Consider the following 8389-nt stretch of genomic DNA (forward strand, 5'->3'; position numbering starts at 1 on the left):
CGGCGCCCCGCTCCCCCGGCTTCGCCCTGCCGTGCCGCCTCTCCCGGCTAGTGCGTCGCCCCCGCACCTCCTCTCCGGTGCCGCGCCTCCCGTCTCCGGCGCTCGCGTCCGGCGCCGCCCCTCGGAGACCGCGGCCGGATCTGCCTCTCCAGCGCCGCTCCCGGCGTCCTCCGCCCTCTCCGACCCCTCCGGTCGCCTTCCTCCCCAACTCCGGCGAGTTCTCCGGCCGCCTCGAAGTCCGTGCCCGATCCAGCTCGAGGTTGACCCCGTTTTATTCCACTAAGTCCCGAAATTATTTACATTATCATGACTCTGCATCCGTAGCACCGTTTTGCGCGTGTAATATGTTAAATTGTTCGCCTCGACGAGTACTTCATTTCATTCCATTGCATCATGTTCGTTTGAGTCCATCTTGATGCCTGAATAATCGTTGGAAGAGTGCTATGTGATGTTAATCTGCTGAAACTGTTATAACTTACTCATTTGTTATTTTTGCCATGTTTGATGTGTGCATCCTATGAGGTTGATGTCTACATGTGTTTTGATCTATGCTATGCCATCTTTCCAGTGGTGCCATCCACGTATTTTTGTGAGTTGTGTAGTGAGTGCATCGAGCTTGTTAAGTAGGGTACTTACTGTTGCTGTTTTCCTGACTGATTCTGTTACATTTTGTTGCTATGTAAACCTGCTCCTACAAGTCATTCTATGCATAATCTGGAGATGTTCACTAAGGATGTTTTGTTATACATGTCATGTTCTATCCATTCATGCCCCTGGTAGCATTTATAGACTTCTATAGATTGTTGTAATCTTGCTCTCAAATTGCTAAATAATGTTGCTGTCAGCCTGATTAACATTAAGTTCAATGTTGCCATGATTGTTGCTAGTGATCCATGTACCCTATGAACTTGCTCTTGCCATGCTTAGCTTCATAAACATGTATTCTTACTGTTGGTTGCATTGCCATGCCATTTATTGCTCTGTGGTGAGTGGTTCAAGCTCACCAACATGCCTACTTATTGTTGTTCCTGCCATGTATGAATCTGTCATATAACTTGCTATGTTTACATGGGTGCCATCATATCTTCTGATCCTTTTTGGCTCATGGTCAGTAAGGGACTTTTGTTCTATGCAATTAGTAGATTCATGCCATTCCTTTGTTTGCCATGTTAAGTTCCTGTAACAAGTTGTTTGATAGCTCTAAACATTGCAACCTGATGTTATTTCTGCAAAGTCTGAAACTGTTATTATTTGCAATCTTGCCATGTCCTTTGGAGCATGTTCTAGTGATTTCTGGAGATAGCTCAGTGTTCATGTTTTGTTATGCTTTACCTGTACATCATGACCATGCCTTTTGTTTTTATATTGTGGTACTGTAGCATGTTGTTTTGATGCTTGCGATATGCCTAGTTGCTGTTTTGGACAGATTGTTGTTATGACTTGTATAGAGTGTATGTGTTGAACCGTTGCTCCGTTTTGAGTGTGCTCTATATGAAACTTGCCTAGTTTTGCATGTAGTTTCATATTATCATGTTGCATCATTGTTTTGAGGTGTTTGCTTGATGTTTGTATGCATTTTGCATCAATGCCATGTTTAACTTGTTTTGCTCATATCTTCTAGGCCGTAGCTCCGAATCTAATGAACTTTATATGTAACTTGACTAGAATCTCGTGTAGATCATCTTGGTGCATCTTAACTTGCTGTTTAACTACTTGAACTTAATGTTTGTTCAGATCTGGACCAACTTTGAAAATTGCATATGAGGACTTACCGGAATTGTTATATGTTGTTTCCGGCCTCATTTAAACTTGCCTTGATGTGTTGCTCTTGTTTGCATCATCTCTTGCCATGAGTAGCTTCATGTAGCTTTGTCATGCATCATGCTTGTTGTGCATCATGTCTTGTCTATGTGTGGTGTGTTTACCATGTTGTGTGCTTCTTCTCGATAGTTCCCGTTTCGTTGCAATCGTGAGGATGCATTCGTCTATGTGTGGTTCGTCTTCGTGGCTTCATCTTCTTCATGGACTCGTTCTTCTTCCTAGCGGGATTTCAAGCAAGATGACCGCTACCCTGGATCTCACTACTATCATTGCTATGCTAGTTGCTTCGTTCTATCGCTATGCTGCGCTTCCTATCACTTGTTCCTTAAGCCTCCCAAATTGCCATGTGAGCCTCTAACCTTTTCACCCTTCCTAGCAAACCGCTGTTTGGCTATGTTACCACTTTGCTCAGCCCCTCTTATAGAATTGTTAGTTGCAGGTGAGGTTGAAGATTGCTCCATGGTGGACAGGGTTATGTTGGGATATCACAATATCTCTTATATTATTAATGCATCTATATATTTGGTAAAGGGTGGAAGGCTCGGCCTTATGCCTGGTGTTTTGTTCGACTCTTGCCGCCCTAGTTTCCGTCATACCGGTACTATGTTCCCGGATTTTGCGTTCCTTACGCGGTCGGGTGATTTATGGGACCCCCTTGACAGTTCGCTTTGAATAAAACTCCTCCAGCAAGGCCCAACCTTGGTTTTACCATTTGCCTCACCACCACCTACCTTTTCCCTTGGGAGTAATTAACCCAAGGGTCATCTTTATTTTAGCCCCCCCGGGCCAGTGCTTGTCTAAGTGTTGGTCCGAACCGAGCCGCCTGCGGGGCCCCCTCGGGGCAACTCGAGGTCTGGTTTTACTCGTAGCCTGTCTCATCCAGTGTTGCCTTGAGAACGAGATATGTGCAGCTCCTATCGGGATTGTCGGTGCATCGGGCGATCTTGCTGGTCTTGTGTCTTGTAAACCGGGATTCCGAGACTGATTGGGTCTTCCTGGGAGAAGGAATATCCTTCGTTGATCGCGAGAGCTTATCATGGGCTAAGTTGGGACATCCCTGCAGGGTGTAAACTTTCGAGAGCCGTGCCCGCGGTTATGTGGCAGATGGGAATTTGTTAATGTCCGGTCGTAGATAACTTGACACCTGATCCAAATTAAAACGCATCAATCGCGTGTGTAGCCGTGATGGTCTCTTCTCGGCGGTGTCCGGGAAGTGAACACGTTCTTTGGGTTATGTTTGACGTAAGTAGGAGTTCAGGATCACTTCTTGATCATTGCTAGCTTCACGACCGTTCCGCTTGTTCTCTTCTCGCTCTTATTTGCGTATGTTAGCCACCATATATGCTTAGTCGCTGCTGCAACCTCACCACTTTACCCATTCCTTTCCCATTTAGCTTTGCTAGTCTTGATACCCATGGTAATGGGATTGCTGAGTCCTCGTGGCTCACAGATTACTACAACAACAGTTGCAGGTGCAGGATATGCGATGATCATGACGCGAGAGCGATGTTTGCTTGTTTGGAGTTCTTCTTCTGCTTCTTCTTTGATCACGGGATAGATTCCAGGTCGGCAGCCTGGGCTAGCAGGGTGGATGTCGTTTGAGTTTCTGTTTGTGTTTCATCCGTAGTCAGATGGTGCTCTTATGTAAGATGATGTTGTATTCATGTGGCATTGTATGCCTTTTGTATGTATCCCCATCTATTTTTGTAATGTTGATGTAATGATATCCACCTTGCAAAACCGTTTCAATATGCGGGTCTATCCTTGGTGGGACCTTCGAGTTGCTTTTGGATAGGGTCGCATATTGGGCGTGACAAGTTGGTATCAGAGCCTCGACCGACCTTAGGAGCTCCCTTGATTGATCGTGTAGTTTGGCCGTTGTTGAGTGTTGGGGAACGTAGTAATTTCAAAAATTTCCTATGCACACGCAAGATCATGGTGATGCATAGCAACGAGAAGGGGAGTGTATCTTCATACCCTTGAAGATCGCTAAGCGGAAGCGTTTATCAACGCGGTTGATGTAGTCGTACGTCTTCACGATCCGACCGATCCAAGTACCGAACGCACGGCACCTCCGAGTTCTGCACACGTTCATCTCGATAACGTCCTCGCCTTCTCGATCCAGCAAGACGGGCGAAGTAGTAGATGAGTTCCGGCAGCACGACGGCGTGGTGACGGTGTTGGTGAAGAACAATCTCCGCAGGGCTTCGCCTAAGCACTACGGAAACTATGACGGAGGATAAACTAGAGGGGACGGGGTTGCCAGCACACGACTTGGTGTTTCTTGATGTGTCTTTGGTGCTAGCCCTGCCCTTCTATTTATATGTTGAGCCTTGGGGTCGAAACTTGGAGTAAAAGCCTCCACAAAGTCGGTTTCACCCAAAAGGCAAGAGTCCTTCTCGGACTCCAGGGCCAGACGCCAGGGTTCCCGGTGTCTGGACCCAGACGCCAGGGACCCTGGCGTCTGGCCCCTGGACTCCGCAAAACTTCCTTTTGCGCTTTCCAAAAACCTTGTGGGCTTTCCCCTTTGGCCCAAATAACGTGTTCTCGTACCCAAACATTTCGGGAAACATCCGGAACCCCTTCCGGTGAATTCCGGAACCCTTCCGGAGATCAAACACTATTATCCCATATATCAAACTTTATCTCCGGACCATTCCGGAGTTCCTCGTCATGTCCATGATCTCATCCGGGACTCCGAACAACATTCGGTTACCAACATGCATAACTCATATAATACTATATCGTCAACGAAACGTTAAGCGTGCGGACCCTACGGGTTCGAGAACTATGTAGACATGACCGAGACACGTTTCCGGTCAATAACCAATAGCGGGACCTGGATGCCCATATTGGCTCCCACATATTCTACGAAGATCTTTATCGGTCAAACCGCATAACAACATACGTTGTTCCCTTTGTCATCGGTATGTTACTTGCCCGAGATTCGATCGTCGGTATCCAATACCTAGTTCAATCTCGTTACCGGCAAGTCTCTTTACTCGTTACGTAATGCATCATTCCGTAACTAACTCATTAGCTACATTGCTTGCAATGCTTATAGTGATGTGCATTACCGAGAGGGCCCAGAGATACCTCTCCGACAATCGGAGTGACAAAACCTAATCTCGAAATACGCCAACCCAACATGTACCTTTGGAGACACCTGTAGTACTCCTTTATAATCACCCAGTTACGTTGTGACGTTTGGTAGCACCCAAAGTGTTCCTCCAGTAAACGGGAGTTGCATAATCTCATAGTTACAGGAACATGTATAAGTCATGAAGAAAGCAATAGCAACATACTAAACGATCAAGTGCTAAGCTAACGGAATGGGTCAAGTCAATCACATCATTCTCCTAATGATGTGATCCCGTTAATCAAATGACAACTCTTTTGTCCATGGCTAGGAAACATAACCATATTTGATAAATGAGCTAGTCAAGTAGAGGCATACTAGTGACACTATGTTTGTCTATGTATTCACACATGTATTATGTTTCCGGTTAATACAATTCTAGCATGAATAATAAACATTTATCATGACATGAGGAAATAAATAATAACTTTATTATTGCCTCTAGGGCATATTTTCTTCAGTCTCCCACTTGCACTAGAGTGAATAATCTAGTTCACACCGCCATGTGATTTAACACCAATATTCACATCTGTATGTGATTAATACCCATAGTTCACATCATTATGTGATCAACACCCAAAGGGTTTGTTCACATCGCTATGTGATTAACACCCAAAGAGTACTAAGGTATGATCATGTTTTGTTTGTGAGAGAAGTTTAGTCAACGGGTCTGTCATATTCAGAGCCGTATGTATTTTGCAAATATTCTATGTCCACAATGCTCTGCACGGAGCTACTCTAGCTAATTGCTCCCACTTTCAATATGTATCCAGATTGAGACTTAGAGTCATCTGGATTGGTGTAAAAGCTTGCATCGTTGTAACTTTTTACGACGGGCTCTTTTATCACCTTCATAATCGAGAAACATCTCCTTAGTCCTCACTAAGGATATTCTTGACCGCTGTCCAGTGATCTACTCTTAGATCAAAATTGTATTCCTTTGTCAAACTCAGAGCAAGGTATACAATAGCTCTGGTTCACAGCATAGCATACTTTATAGAACCTATGGCTGAGGCATGGGGAATGACTTTTCATTCTCTTTCTATTTTCTGCCATGGTCGGGTCTTGAGTCTTACTCAACTTCACACCTTTGCATCACAGGCAAGAACTCTTTCTTTGACTGTTCCATTTTGAACTACTTCAATATCTTGTCAAGGTATGTACTCATTGAAAATCTTATCAAGCGACTTGATCTATCTCAATAGATCTTGATGCTCAATATGTAAGTAGCTTTACTAAGGTCTTTCTTTTAAAGAACTCCTTTCAAACACTCCTTTATGCTTTGCAGAATAATTCTACATTATTTCTGATCAACAATATGTCATTCACATATACTTATCAGAAATGTTGTAGTGCTCCCACTCACTTTCTTGTAAATACAGGCTTCACCGTAAGTCTGTACAAAACTATATGCGTTGATCAACTTATCAAAGCGTATATTCCAACTCTGAGATGCTTGCATCAGTCCATAGACGGATCGCTGGAGCATGCACACTTTGTTAGCACCTTTAGGATTGACAAAACCTTCTGGTTGTATCATATACAACTCTTCTTTAATAAATCCATTAAGGAATGTAGTTTTGACATCCATTTGCCAAATTTCATAAAATATGGCAATTGCTAACATGATTCGGACAGACTTAAGCATCGCTACAATTGAGGAAATATCATTGTAGTCAACACCTTTACTTGTCAAAAACCTTTTTGCGACAAGTCAAGCTTTGTAGATAGTAACACTACTATCAACGTCCGTCTTCCTCTTGAAGATCCATTTATTTTCTATGGTTTGCCGATCATCGGGCAAGTCCACCAAAGTCCACACTTTGTTCTCATACATGGATCCTATCTCAGATTTCATGGCCTCCAGCCATTTTGCGGAATCTGGGCTCATCATCGCTTCCTCATAGTTCGTAGGTTCATCATGGTCTAGTAACATGACTTCCAGAACAGGATTACCGTACCACTCTGGTGCAGACCGTACTCTGGAAGACCTACGAGGTTCTGTAGTAACTTGATCTGAAGTTTCATGATCATCATCATTAGCTTCCTTACTAATTGGTGTAGAAATCACTGGAACTGATTTCAGTGATGAACAATTTTCCAATTCGGGAGAAGGTACAGTTACCTCATCAAGTTCTACTTTTCTCCCACTCACTTCTTTCGAGAGAAACTCCTTCTCTAGAAAGGATCCATTTTTAGCAACGAATATCTTGCCTTCGGATCTGTGATAGAAAGTGTACCCAACAATTTCCTTTGGGTATTCCATGAAGACGCACTTCTCCGATTTGGGTTCGAGCTTATCAGGATGAAACTTTTTCACATAAGCATCGCAGCCCCACACTTTAAGAAATGACAACTTGGGTTTCTTGCTAAACCACAGTTCATATGGTGTCGTCTCAACGGATTTAGATGGTGCCCTTTTAACGTGAATGCAGCTGTCTCTAATGCATAACCCCAAAACAATAGTGGTAAATCAGTAAGAGAGATCATAGATTGCACCATATCCAATAAAGTGCGGTTACGACGTTCGGACACACCATAATGTTGTGGTGTTCCAGGTGGCGTGAGCTGTGAAACTATTCCACATTGTTTTAATTGAAGACCAAACTCGTAACTCAAATATTCGTCCGCGATCAGATCGCAGAAACTTTATTTTCTTGTTATGATGATTTTCCACTTCACTCTGAAATTCTTTGAACCTTTCAATTATTTCAGACTTATGTTTCATCAAGTAGATATACCCATATCTGCTCAAATCATCTTGTGAAGGTCAGAAAATAACGATACTTGCCACGAGCATCAACACTCAATGGATCGCATACATCGGTATGTATTATTTCCAATAAGTCAGTAGCTTGTTCCATTGTTCCGGAGAACAGAGTTTTAGTCATCTTGCCCAAAAGGCATGGTTCGCAAGCATCAAATGATTCATAACCAAGTGATTCCGAAGATCCATCTTTATGGAGTTTCTTCATGCGCTTTACACCAATATGACCCAAACGGCAGTGCCACAAATAAGTTTCACTATCATTATTAACTTGCATCTTTTGGCATCAATATTATGAATATGTGTATCACTATGATCGAGATCCAACAAACTATTTTCATTGGGTGTATAACCATCGAAGGTCTTATTCATGTAAACAGAATAACAATTATTCTTTAACTTCAAATGAATAACCGCATCGCAATAAACATGATCAAATCATATTCATGCTCAACGCAAACGCTAAATAACATTTATTTAGTTTTAACACTATTCTCGAAAATATAGGGAGTGTGTGATGATGATCATATCAATCTTGGAACTATTTCCAATAGTCATCGTCACTTCCCCTTCAACTAGTCTTCTGTTTCAAGTTACTAATCTTAGCAACCAAACAAGTATCAAATACTCAGGGGTTACTATAAGCACTAGTAAGGCACACG

The sequence above is a fragment of the Triticum aestivum genome, chromosome 6B, assembly GCF_018294505.1.
Source record: "Triticum aestivum cultivar Chinese Spring chromosome 6B, IWGSC CS RefSeq v2.1, whole genome shotgun sequence".
In the NCBI taxonomy this organism is placed as follows: Eukaryota; Viridiplantae; Streptophyta; class Magnoliopsida; order Poales; family Poaceae; genus Triticum; species Triticum aestivum.